This window comes from Hippocampus guttulatus, chromosome 22, assembly GCF_054856545.1.
Source record: "Hippocampus guttulatus isolate MCC_2025c chromosome 22, RoL_Hgut_1.0, whole genome shotgun sequence".
Lineage (NCBI taxonomy): Eukaryota > Metazoa > Chordata > Actinopteri > Syngnathiformes > Syngnathidae > Hippocampus > Hippocampus guttulatus.
The window spans coordinates 74,541-88,982 of record NC_141282.1 but is presented as its reverse complement, the minus strand read 5'-3'; positions in this window follow the sequence as shown (position 1 = coordinate 88,982).

The following is a 14,442-nucleotide window of genomic DNA, read 5'->3' as shown; positions in this document are numbered from 1 at the left end:
ACTCACAAACTCATCGGGTGACTGAAGCTCCTCCCTGATCACGTGAAGCCGCGGCCCAAGCTGCCTTTTACTTTTACACTGGTACCTCTACTTACGAACGCCTCTTCATAAAAAGTTTTCAAGTTTTGAAACTTCTCAACAGGAAAATATTGCCTCTTGTTCCAAAAGAAATTTCAAGATCCGAAAGGTAAAAAAAATACAGTTCGGGACACTTTTCGCAGGTCCGAGTTTCCTGAACGCAACACACTCATAGCTGTTCTGCCATTGGCTAATCGCGAGCATCTTCTTGGCATCCCATTGGCTGAGAGGGGCCTCAATCGTTTGTGCCTGTGTGTGTCGATTAATCGATCTGTGTCATGCAGCATCCTTGTCATTCGCCCCTCGGGCCATGAGACGTTAAGATGGTTTTATGTAAATGTGAATCACCCAGAAAAAGTGTTCACAAGTCGGGCGATCGCTTTGTAAATGCTTGCCTAAGACATTTTCGAAAGATTGTTAAAAGCTGACAAACGCAAACGCCCACTTCTTTACAAAGCGTAAGGCAAAAACCACTTCTGAAAGAGAATATTCACTAAAGAGGGCAAAAAAAACTACAAGGATGCAGTTAAAGGTAAAATGATCATTTTTATTTTTTACTCTATTCTTTGTTTTTCCATTATGCACAATTCTCCATTATAGTGCAATAATGGAATTAAACATTTGTTTGTTACATATTGTGATGCACTTTTATGCTTAATAAAACATTTCTGTCTGAATTTGGGGGGTGGGGGGGGGGGCTTGGAACGGAATAAGGGATTTGCAGTTCGACCGCAGTGTTGTCCGTTGCTCTTTTGGTGATTGGATCTTACGTTTCAAAAGAGAAATAACAAGTACAAAAACACGTAGCTATTTAACTTTTGTTTGAATATTGAAACGCCAACATTGAAATACAGCTAAAAACAGATTCATTTTCATTTTTTTAACGAAAAAACAATACCATACAACACGAGACACAAATCTAAATACTGGTACAGTGAAACTCCTCTAGAATGAAACCTACATGGGCGAAAATACCCCCTTATGTGAAAAAATCTTCATCAACACAACTCCCATTCTCCTGCCCCCCATATGACGAAAACCCCTCTGTTGCATTATACAAAATCATTTTCTCTGCTCCAGCCTCGCGAAGACATTCACTACAATGAAGTCTAATCCAACAGCGACCTCTACTGCTTTGTTCGGAAACGGCCACAGCAACCACGTTTACATAGTGAACGATGTTTATTTCGGTCACAGCTGCTAGTTTCCTGGACTCAACATACTCATAGCTGCTCTGCCATTGGCTTACCGAGCATCATCCTGGCCTCCGATTGGCCAAGAGGGACCTCACTGTCTATGTGTGTAGATACTGAAGCTAGATCCGTAGCATCCGATTAGCTGCTAATGCTAAATTGCTTATGGCTCGACGGACATTCAAATAAACGAACGTTTCCTCGAATGCTTTACTTGTTATCATGCTAAAAACAGCCACGGGACGCTTCGTAGTCCTCGATGGCCATAGTTAGCTCTCGAAGGCTAAAATCCTGATGCTAACTGGAGCGCTAATGAGAGAGAAGCGCTCTCCAGTTTAGCCTGCATCGTACTAATCCATTTCTGTCCCAAATTGCCCCAACGCAAACTACATATTGTTGGTATCCTTTGTTAAAGAACTAAAGAATAAGTAGCAAAAAAAAAACATTTAATGAAAATTAACTCATGAAAATCTGAAATTTCTGTTAAATTCTGGTTCAACAGCATTGTTGAAATTACCATAATCATAATAATAATAATAATAATAATAGATTTTATTTATAAGCGCCTTTCAAGACACCCAAGGACACTTTACAATAACAAAATAGCACTACTTCTACAAATATTATTATTACTACGAATAATAATGATTACTCTTGTTGTAATAATAGTTATAAAACTAAATATTAGAAGCATTCTTGCTCGGGCGACAATGCAAACTTTGCCCACAAATGTTCAACCACCAAAATAAACAACACAACACTTTCCTTGTTTTTTTTTTGTTTTTTTATTTATTTTTTTTGTCACAATATGTAATCAGGCGGCCCGGTGGTCCATTGGTTAGCGCGTCGACCTCACAGTGCAGAGGTCGGGGGTGCAATCCCGGCTCCGGCCTTCCTGTGTGGAGTTTGCATGTTCTCCCCAGGTCTGCATGGGTTTTCTCCGGGTACTCCGGTTTCCTCCCACATTCCAAAAACATGCCTGGCAGGCTGATTGAACACTCTAAATTGTCCCTGGGTGTGAGTGTGAGAACGGATGGTTGTTCGTCTCTGTGTGACCTGCGATTGGCTGGCAACCGGTTCAGGGTGTCCCATGCCTACTTCCTGAAGACAACTGGGATCGGCTCCAACAAACGCCCCCCCCCCAACCCTTGTGAGGATAAATCGGATTGGAAAATGAATGAATGAAGATGTAATCACTGTTTTGCAAATCTAACGGGCCGATATGTGTATGACATCAGCGGGGGACACCCTGAATCGGTTGCCAGCCAATCGCAGGGCACACAGAGACGAACAACCCTCCACGCCCACACTCACACCGAGGGACAATTTAGAGTGTTCAATCAGCCTGCTATGCTTGTTTTTGGAATGTGGGAGGAAACCGGAGTACCCGGCGAAAACCCATCATAAAATCAATACTATGCGGCCCGCCAGTACTGTTGATCACAGTGTAAAATAAATTTGTACAAAAAATAAAATTACATTTCACCAGAAGATGGCAGTAGCCTTTTGGCCGCACCCTGGCCGCCGTGACACTTGGCCTTAGCGTGACCGTTTTAGCCCAGCCCATTTCTGACATGGCGACTGTAACCAAAAAACGTCAAGTTGACTGTGAGGGCCGCCGCTTCCAGGACGAGTGGAAATTGGAGTATTTTTTCACCGAAATCCGGAACAACTGCGTGTGCCTAATTTGCCAAGAGACCTGTTTTCAAGGAATTCAATATCAAGAGGCATTACCAGACGAAACATGTCAACTACGACAAGCTAACTGGAAACCAACGTGGTGAAAAAGTGACAACTGGAAGCTGTTTTAACGGCACAGCAGCGCTTTTTCACAAGAGCCCGCGAGTCAAATGAAAATGCTACGAAGGCGAGCTACGAGGTGGCGATGCTGATTGCCAAGCACTGCAAACCTTTCACCGAGGGTGAATTTATTAAAGACTGTGTAATGAAAATGGTCGAGAAAAGTTCTCCCGCAAAGAAGCAAGAGTTTGCCAATATTTGCCTGGCTCGTAACACTGTGGTACGGCGAATTGAAGACGTTTCATTCGATATTAAGAGACAATTAGAAGCAAAAGGAACTGAGTTTGATTTTTTTTCATTAGCCTGTGATGAAAGCACGGATGCATCCGACACCGCTCAGCTAGTGATTTTTTTGAGAGGAGTGGACAACGACATGAACGTAAGTGAAGAGCTTCTGGACCTCCTGAGTCTGAAGGACCAAACAAGAGGAACAGATTGATTTGTTTCTGTATGTACGACATGAAACTCCAGTGGAATAAAATCACTGGGATTATTACGGACGGCGCACCTGCTACGACTGGCGAGCGGAGTGCATTATCAACCCTTGTCTGTAACAAAGTCAGCGAAGAAGGAGGCAGAGCTGTATTATTCACCAAGAAATTCTCTGTGCTAAACATATCAGATATGATAATGTTATGAAACCGGTGATAAAAGCGATGAATTATATTCGCTCCAAAGCGCTTTCAGCAGTTTCTTCTTGATATCCAGGCTGAATACGGAGATGTTTTGTATCATAATGACGTGAGATGGCTCAGTCGGGGGTCTGCACTGCAGCATTTCTACGCTCTTAGGGAGGAAATTGAACAATTCTTGACAAAAAAGGGACAACTGATGCCACAACTTTCTGATCCCTTTTGGCAAGCTGATTTGGGATTTTTAGTTGACATAACGCGACATCTGAATGCGCTGAACACAAGCCTTCAAGGGCAAAATGCACTGGTCAGCCAACTGTACTCACACATCAAGGCATTTCGGACTAAGCTACAACTTTTCCAAAGACACCTATCACAGGAGCAGCCCAATACTGCACATTTCCCATCGCTGCAGGAAATTATGACCAGTTTCCCACAGAAAAATATAAGTGCGCAAATGGCAAAGTACGCTCTCCTCTCTGGCTGAGGAGTTTCAACAGCGCTTTTGGGACTTTGCAGCTATTGAAAAGGAGATGATGCTTTTTTCCCCTCCTTTCTCTGTGGACCCTGATGACGCTCCAGACCACCCGTAGCTGGAGCTCCTTGAGCTGCAGTGTGATGCCGAGTGTCGCGGTCGGCACCAACAGCTCCCTCTTGTCGACTTCTACCGCCAGCTGGATGAAGGCAGGGTCCAAGCAATGCGAACATTTGCTAAGAAAATGCTGAGCTTTTTTGGCTCCACATACTTGTGCCAGAAGACATTCTCCGTTATGAACATGAACAAGAGCCGCGTGAGGACGAGACTAAGTGACTCACACCTGCGTGACGTCTTGCGCATCAAAACCACTGTTCTTGAGCCAGACCTGGACTACGTACTGCAGTCAAGATCCCAGTTTCACCCTTCACATTAGTGCAGACAAGATGTTTATTTATTCCTGAGTTGAATAAATTATTAAATCTCAGTTCATTTTTTTTTTTGTGATGGTAAAAACCACAGTTTTGAGTATGCAGTGATCACTGTCTTGAATTTCTTTTACAGTGATCATTTAATAGTGAATAATACGTAATTCTGCAAATTACTTGGATGTCTATTTCTGTAATCTCCCCAGGTGTGTTTTTTCAAAAAAAAATTTGTGGTCTGTGATTTTGTTTGGAAAAAATGAAGTCAGCCATTTGCAATAAACAAATAAATATATATATATATATATATATATTTTTTTTTTTTTTCATTCATTCATTCATTCATTTTCCGAACCGCTTGATCCTCACTAGGGACGCGGGGGGTGCTGGAGCCTATCCCAGCCGTCTTCGGGCAGTAGGCGGGGGACACCCTGAACCGGTTGCCAGCCAATCGCAGGGCACACAGAGACGAACAACCATGCGCACTCACACTCACACCTAGGGACAGTTTAGCGTGTTCAATCAGCCTGCCATGCATGTTTTTGGAACGTGGGAGGAAACCGGAGTACCCGGAGAAAACCCACGCAGGCCCGGGGAGAACATGCAAACTCCACACAGGGAGGCCGGAGCTGGAATTGAACCCGGTACCTCCGCACTGTGAAGTCGACATGCTAACTACTGGACAACCGGGCCACCCATTATAAAAATATATATATATATATATATATATATATAATCGTAAAATAAAAAAATTTAATCTTAATGGTTCAAAGAATGTCAGGCTAAATAGTCGGCCCTCGCATATTTTCACTTTACCAAATCTGGCCCTCTTTGCAAAAAGTTTGGACACCCCTGTTATATACCTACATAAGATAAGAAAACCTTTATTAGTCTCGCAATGGAGAAATTCCCAATTCACATCAGCAAAGTTATGAAGGGAAGAAGTACAACAACAAAATATAGGAGCTGCTGGAAAGGCAGCCACTCTCGCGGCGCCATTTTGAAGTCAAAATAACAAAAATAACACAACACAAAGGACACAAACAGTCGTGCAATCTTCACCACTATTCTGCATACACTTTGTTGTCTGAAGCAGTTATCGATGATAGAGGAAAGGATCAAAGTGTCCTTTCACCAGTGGATCAGAGACGTCATGCTGAAAAATGTGCACACGTCTGCTACAAGCTAAGTTTTGAAAGCAAACACAAAGCTGGAGCGTCCATTGACGAAAAGAGATGAGTTCACTTCTCCTGTCCCACGTAATCCGCTTCAAACTCCAAGCTGTGACTCCCATTTCCAAATCCGCATCGACGCTCCGCGCTAACGCTCCTTTCTTCTCATCGTCGGCTCCTCAAGACTTACATCCATCCAGTCGCAGACCGTTCAACAGCACCGATCTCTCCGCTGAACACAAAGCGAGGCTGTGAAAAATGCTGCCCATTACAGGCGCAAGACACAAGCGCCGCAGGACTGTCCAGCAACGACAGTCAAATGGCGCCGACATTCCTCCCAGTCAAAAACAGTGCTGGTATACCCATGCTGCCGAGAAGGCGCAACCACCAAGCACCGAGTCTCCTCCTTGATGAATGTCGTGGCCAAAAAATGCTGAAAAAAGTCCACATCGGGTCCACACGACGTAACAACAAACACAAAGTGACAAAACAAACACAAAAACAAACAAAAAAGCAAGGCTCATGAGAGCACTTGCCGACGGCTGCCTACTCGGGCGCCATCTTGACTTCAAAACTACATGTACCGGCAGAACGGTTAGCACCTTGTTGGGTTCCAGTTTCATCAAATTTTTACAATCACAATTGTCACAGTGACCCATGGAGTCGCATCTTCCATCTCCACCAAGAATCAGTTCCTTCTCCTTTAATGGAATGACGTCCACTTATCGGGACACTGAACATTCCGGAATCTGAAAACATCCACCCAATATCTTTCAATAATGCACAATTAGCATGGGAAGAGCAATGCAGATCAATTGAGCTGGAAAATGTACGTTGATAATCTGTACAGCAAAATGCTCTTGTAATTTAGCCTGTTTCAGTCCACTTGTACCTCTACTTACAAATGTCTCTTCATACGACATTTTCAAGTTACGAAATGCCTCAACAGGAAAATATTGGCTCTAGTTACAAAAGAAATTTCAAGATACAAAAGGTAAAAAAAATACAGTATGGGCTGCTATTTGCAGCTCCGAGTTTCCTGAACGCAACATATTTAGAGCTGCTTTGCCATTGGCTATTACCGAGAATCATCCTGGCCACCCATCGGCTAAGAAGGACCTCTACCGGTTGTGTATACTGTATGTGTGTAGACCATAGGTGTCAAACTCTGGCCCGCGGTCTAATTATATTTGGCCCGCAAGGCAATACTAAATGACTATTAGAGCTGGCCCGCCGGTGTCATACAGCGCATGGACCGCTAATACGACAAATCCCAGTGCATGGATGGTGTTTTCCGTGATGAAAGTCCTCCGGATTTTCCCGGAACTCCAGATTTTCACATTTTCATGAAAATTCCTCTGGAAAATTGCCTAAAATAAATCTGGATATTCGTTGAACGAATACCCGTTTGAGTTCGTTGTTTTGCTTTCACGAGCGTAGTCATGTTGAGGCACTTAATGAAAGAGATTTTCGTTTCTTTGTAGACACACTTGCTAAACGCCAGTGGAACGAAAAAAGATGCCGTGGACAAGACCGTTATTGTAGGATAAAAAATATATATATAATATATATTTGGGCAAAAAAGGAAAAACACACAGATTATCAGCAAAACGTGTCCGTCTGACTTCGACAGACGTTTCGAGCTGCATGAGGAAAAAATTGCCTGGACAGCAAAGGGGAAGCCACAGTGGAGCTCTGTGATCCCAAGTTTTTGTGTAAACTGGCCTTTCTGTTTGATATCACAAACCATTTAGATGCGCTAAACCTGCAGCTTCAGGGCAGGGGATGTATCATAACAGACATGTACACTGCAGTGAGGGCCTTTAATGAAGTGACATCCAAGAAGAGATGCCAGGCATCTGGCTTGAAAACATCAGTGTGTCGCACACTGATCAATAATTCAGGTTTTCTTTGAGCACTTTCTTGCTACTCCAAAGCATGGCTTTGAATGGTTGCACTTTCATTGAAGGATATTGTTATTAATGTATTATTAGCTGGTGGGTTAAAGGTTACTGTTGAAATTTAAATCAGAAGGCTACAAATAAAAAAGGCATATAATTTTCATTTACATTTTATTTAAGGAATAAGTGCCATTGATGTTTTTGTTAAATTTGAAATTCGATTTTGCACGTGTGCAATATTAAGCTATATACAGTATTGTATAGTGTTAAGATATCATTCCTCTCTGTTAGTTGGACTTGAAAGAAAAATGTAGAATGCTGTTGAAGGTATTTCCTGCTTACTGTGATTACAATCACCTTTGGTACCCTCTCACCCTCACCACTTTTAGGATCCCTCCAGAGGACATTTCAACATCAAAAGAGGAACTGTTATCTCTAGTTTCTGTGTTGCAGCTATTGAGGGACTGCGCATTACTATGAGTACTATTGATCCCAGTCTCTCCTGAACATCTGTTTGCACACTTAAAACAACGTATGTTAAATGTTATCTTCTTCCTCCTTGGTTGATCAACGGCCCCCCAAGTGTCTTCTGTTGTCCCCCCGCACCTTGGGTCGGTACCTGATTGCTAGTAAGCCCCCCTGGGAAGACCTGTTATCTTAGGATGTATGCACAGTGGGGGTTCTGGAACTTGCCATCACACCAAATGGTGGGTAGTGGTGGTCTGGTCTCACCTCACCGCTCCCAACTTCTTCCAGCCACACCGGGTCAGATGACATGTTACTTTCTTTGTTTTCCGGGATTTGCATGAGAGGCGTACCTCCCCGCCTCTCATTATCATATTGTCTCTATATATTATATATAGAGAGAGGTGGTCAAACTACGGCCCGCGGGCCGGATCCGGCCCCTTGTTCTTTTTAATCCGGCCCGCCGAAGATTGGTGCACAATTAAGGTTTGATTGCATTCGTTTCGTTTGGACTTGTAATGACAGGTATTTCAACACCAGGTGGCGCAGTTACTTCAAGTTGCAGAGCACAGGGAGGGAGGGGAAGACGAAGAAAGACGGAGAGAGTAATGACCATGGAAGGGAAAGTGATATGTATCTGATTAAACGAAGCGGGTAACAAAGTACGAAACATTCAGGAGACGCCTGGAGCAGGAAAGACTCAAATCTACGAGACTTTGAAAAACTTTGAAAAAAAGGAAGCGATTCTTACTCAGTCTGATTCTGGCAATTTCCATGCTCAGAGTGAATTGCTTGTGGCTCGAGTAAATGAACATTTCCTAGAAGGGTTTGATTGTTATCATGTTAAAAACTTTCCGCAAACTGGACCTCTAATAAGAGTCGGAGAGCAGTCAAATGTGTAGAGCGTGAACAACAGGGGGCTCAGTACACATCCTTGAGGAGAACCGGTGCTGAGTGTGATGGTGGAGGAGAATGTTACATTATTACTGGCATACAAAGACATTGTGCTATCTTCTTTATTTTCTATTTCTATTTCTAACTTTTGGCCCGGCTCTCCACAATATTTTCTGCTTCTCATTTGGCGGAGCCCGAATCGATTCGTAAACTGCAGAAAAATAAATTAAACCCTTCGAAGGAACTGTTCATCGCCTCCAGCCTTTATTTGGATTACCAACATTCTCCTCGTACAAAATTCAACGAACACGCGGGGAAGAGGAGGCCACTCTTCCCCCAACAATCGTATTCAGCTTTGCTTGTTCCATATTCAATGTTTAAGCAAAACTTGTCTGTGTCCATATCCAGAGGTTCATTATAACATTAAGATATCCTTTGTTTGTCCCGCAATGGGGAAATTACAATCAGAATTCAGAAAGGAAAAACGCTGGGTAGGGAGAGGGGAAAAAAAAAACCATGCTCGAACTATCCTCTTCCGAGGATAATTTAAGTCCAGGATAAAAAAGGCCCTAGCACATGAATAAGCATTAGACAGTTACAACAAGTCACGAGACATAACATGTATAAGGGGGGGGGGGGGGGGGGGGATGGGAAGGGGGGGTAGGGTAGGGTAACCGCGACGCGACCGAGAATGACCAGCTGTCACCGTTGCGCTCCGCATTATCGAACCACGTCACGGGGGGAAAAGAATCGGAGCGATGAAGACGGTGATAACAAGGATGTGTATGCGCGTGTGGTTGTCCAGTTGTGTATGTGTATGCGTGTACAGGTCACAGCTGCTTCGTCGAGGTCTGCTCATCATGAAGACAGTCCCGGCTTATCAGTCCATGGCCAAGAAGGAGGGGGGTGGTGGTGGGGGCCCTAGACTCCGTGCGTATTTCCATCCAGGGGAAAGGCCAGATAGCGTTGTTTGTTTTGGAGAGACGGCCGCCAACAAGTCCAGACAGCCTTGAGTCCTTGGTCTGTATCTCCTCACTGGCGCCGATCAGTCTGATCCAGAATTTTTTTCCGCAGCGTGGATTCCAACGTCTCCATGGTATTATCGATCGCGCGGAGTCGCTCCAAACGGCAACAATATTGCGGTTGAGCTCAGTCACCGCTGAGTCTGAGTGTTGGACATTCGCGCCAAGCCATCCAGAGTGACCGGCAGCTTCTTCACTTCCAATAGAGCCGCTCCCGTCGGTTGAATTTTGCGATAGAACAGCAAGCTGCCAACACCAAACAGCAGCATAACTGTTATCAAAAGGCCAATAATGTAGATGTCTTCCACATCCTCCACGGACAGTACTGTCAGGCACACCGGTCTCCACTTTCTCCATGGATCCAGGGCGTATCCGGCAGCAAGTGTCCCCGGAGGGCAAGGAGGCTCCCCACTGCCCGCTCTTTTCGTCGAAAAGATTTTGTCAATTACATCGAGAGACCAGCCAACTAATTCCATGGTTAGTTCTTCGGATGAAAACACGGTAGGAGGCTAGGGAAAAAAAGTTAGACAAAGACTGCACAAAAGACTAAGTGGCGAGCAGGGAAAAAAAAAGGTGGGAGGGCAGGGGAGCTGTGCAAAAGCGTCCGCCTTCGTCGAGAGCCAAGCAGAAAGCCATCTGAAGGAAAAATTTAAATGAATATCAATGTTGGCCCTCGAGTTTGTCCAAGTTTTAAATTTTGGCTCACTGTGTATTTGAGTTTGACACCCCGGCTCTAAATTGTCCCTGGGTGTTGGGGAGGCGATAGGACTGATTCGTTTAAGGAGATAACTATAGACTAGATGGTGTGCCGGTCAGAGCACAGTTAGGAAGAGACAGGAATTCCAGGGGGTGTTTCAATATTCTTTACTAGGGGTGTTAAAATGAATACGGAGAAATACAAACAATAGGGTGATGTTGGTTGAGGAGGGATGAGGAGGGACGCTTAGGCTGAAGAGGGAAGATGAAGGATGAAGAGGGATCGAGTAGAGGTTTAGGTGATTGAATAGGGGGGTCGACGAATGAAGAGGAATCGACGAATGAAGAGGAATCGAGTGTTTGTTCATGTACTCGAGGGCTTAGGGAATCGCCGATGAAGTAAACGGCACAAAGGAATTGAAAGGCTGAAATCGATAAGAACGGAATGACCTTGGTCAGGACGCAGACCCGGAACTGGCAAGTGCTCAAATAACGCGATACTTACGAGCGTCAACATGAATGTCTCGCGATAAATAAAGGAATGGGCTGAGCCTTTTCTACACTGGGTGTGATTGTGAGTGATAATGTTTGTTTTTCTCTGTGTGCCCTGTGATTGGCTGGCAACCAGTTCAGCCCCAAGAGAGTTGGGATATGCTCCAGGATGCCGGCGACCCTCGTGAGGATAAGCAGATCAGAAAATGGATGAATGGATGATGTGTTGCTATTAAGTCTTTTTCTACTTGCAGATCCTCTCTGATGAGTGAATTTGGGGTCCTTTTTTTGTTTTTTGCCGACTTCAAAGCTCGGACCTCCCAGTTCAAAGCGGTGTTCAAAAATTCCATTCTGACCTTACTTGATACATGTTATGTTGAAGGTCAAATACAGGATATGTTCCATTTTTATATCTCAATGCAACAAAGTAGTGAATCACCAATCATAAATCTCACCAATAGTGAGATTGTGATGTTGAAGAAGACTCGGCTGGTCCAAGCTTTTTGAGCAAAGAGAACTTTATTGGCCAGCGAGCACCACACAGTATCAAACAACAATTCGTATGGCTACTTCATGAATTTCATGACACTTTCGAAAATGTCCATTTTATTTAGGATCGCATCCAGTAATAGACCATTAAACACACATCTCGATAAGTGGGGTGCAATGTAGTCAAGGAGGGTTACATTTTTAAAAACAAAAACTAAAGCAAATAACCAAACCTCCTCTGAAAATGAATTAAGACAAACTGTATTTAAAAAACGCAAGTCAAAGCCAAAAGAAAAAAAACTGCAATGAAGAATCCAAGAATATTATCAACACAATGACATTGTTAAATTTTCTAATTGATGAGTACAACAACAATAAAAAAAAACGTTTCAATGCAGTCAAGAAAAAAGAAAAGTACAGTACTTGGCATCTTGTGGCCCATCAAATGCCTTGCCTTTGTACTGCTGTTCGTAGGTCATCCATGCCACCTGTAATCCATATGGGTCTCAACCAGGGGTCGGCAACACGCGGCTCCAGAGCCGCATGCCGCTTTTTAGCGACATCTAGTGGCTCCCTGGAGCTTTATAAAAAAATGTTTGAAAATGGAAAAATATTTTGATAGTAGGCTAATATAGCTCAAATAGATATAGATACATGTTGCAGCTCCGAAAAAAGGAGAGCTGTGGTGTTATTTTTTTAAAACGTACACATTATTGATGCTTTTAACAGTCTCGACAAACACAGACACGTCTGCGTTCCACTCCGTGCCTTCTCTCTTCTCGTTCAACTCGAGAGGCGTTCAAAGACAGCCTCCGAAAAAGGGAAATTCATGATCACTTCACTGACACAAAGAAAAGCGAAAACAATGCACCAAAACAAAAAAATCAAGCGAGGAAATGAATTCTAGACTCCCAGTTCCACATCCGCATCGGCGCTCCGCGCTAACGCTCCTTTCTTCTCATCGTCGGCTTCTCAAGCCTAACATCCATCCAGCCGCAGACCGTTCAACAGCACCGATCTCTCCGCTGAACAAAGTGGGGCTCTGAAAAATGCTGCCCATAACAGGCGCAAGACACAACCGCCCCGGGACTGTCCAGCAACGACAGTCAAATGGCGCCGACATTCCTCCCAGGCAAAAACAGTTCTGGTATACCATGCTGCCAAGAAGGCGCAACCACCAAGCACAGAGTTTCCTCCTTGATGAATGTTGTGGCCAAAAAATGCTGAAAAAAGTCCACATTAGGTCCACATGACGTAACAACAAACACAAAGTGACAAAACAAACCAAAAAGCAAGGCTCATGAGAGCACTTGCCAACAGCTGCCTACTCGGGCGCCATCTTGACTTCAAAAGATGATGACTCCTCGCTTTGGTGGCGGATAGAAAGGTAAATAAAATTATTGTACTTCACTCTGCAGCAAGATATATTTGCAACTTTTTATGTTTCTATAATTTATAGGTCGTGCATCTGGACGTGGTGGGATGAATCGATGTGGTGACAAACTGGATGGAAGCCAAAAACCATCCTCTCCACAGCTGCACTTTTGTTCATAGTTCAATAGTTTTGTTGTGTGCAAATAAATTATTTTGCTACAAAAACATTATTTGTAATGTTCTTTTGTAGGAGGAACACATTATTGAGGTATTTGAGTTGCCACAAAAGCAAAAAATAGTGTAAAACTTGAAATGATGCTTGAAATACAAAAAGCTCATTTTCTCTAGATTTCTGCAGAAAATCGGCCTTTCCCATAAAACTTAGCAGTTTTCTAATGCTGATTGCCAACGAACAGAGAAAGATAGAAACAAACTTTTTTTTCTGCTGAAAGACGAGAGTCTCACCTTTCTTTTGACAGGTTGCATGTATGTATAGCCATAGAACAGAAAATTCTGTGGGCCTTGCAAATCAGTCAAGATTCAGTAAAATGTGCGGGATTGAGGGGGTTGCTCCAGTGAAAAGAGGTGGTATTCAATGAGTTAAGTACCTTCATTGTGACCCTATTTGACATTTCATGAAATTACTTCACACTTCGCTTTAAAATCTCTAAAATCCAAAAACTAATGTATGTACTCCAAATAAACTTCTACTTTAGTATGAAGTGTCAATTTTACATGCAACTAGAGGATGGTATTTCAACAAAAAATGTCAAATTTGTTGATAAAATTCATGGTTTTAAGGCTTTAAAATCTCTAAAACCCATTAGCTTCCAGTTGCTCCCACCCCCCCAGCTGATTTTCAGATTTTTTTTCTTCAGTAGGCACTCTCATCCCTGTGTCTGGTTGGCCACCCCTGCTCTATAACTACTGTCACACATTGTTCGCTCATAAATAATGTAAAACATGTTGTTTAATATAATAAAAAATCAGAGTCGGCTGACCTTGGAGACGCACGAAAGAGCCTCCTTCAAAGGGCTTGGATTCTATGTCCATATTTGGACTTCCTGAATGGAGCGGGTCGGTGAGTCGCCTACAGCCTCTCGTCTGCATTGGGTCTGAGTGAATGTTTGTCAATGTATGCATGAACTTAAAAATGTTGTTTGTGCGTGGTGCGGGCCAGCCGGTGAAAGAAATGTGCAATTATTCACGCGCACAGCTTAGAGGGAACATTGCTCATCATTCATGAATCTCATTTCTTGTCCAGGGAAGCCAAGACAACGAAAGTATTTATAAAAAATGATTAGATTTATTTGAGGATGAATAAAAAAATTCTA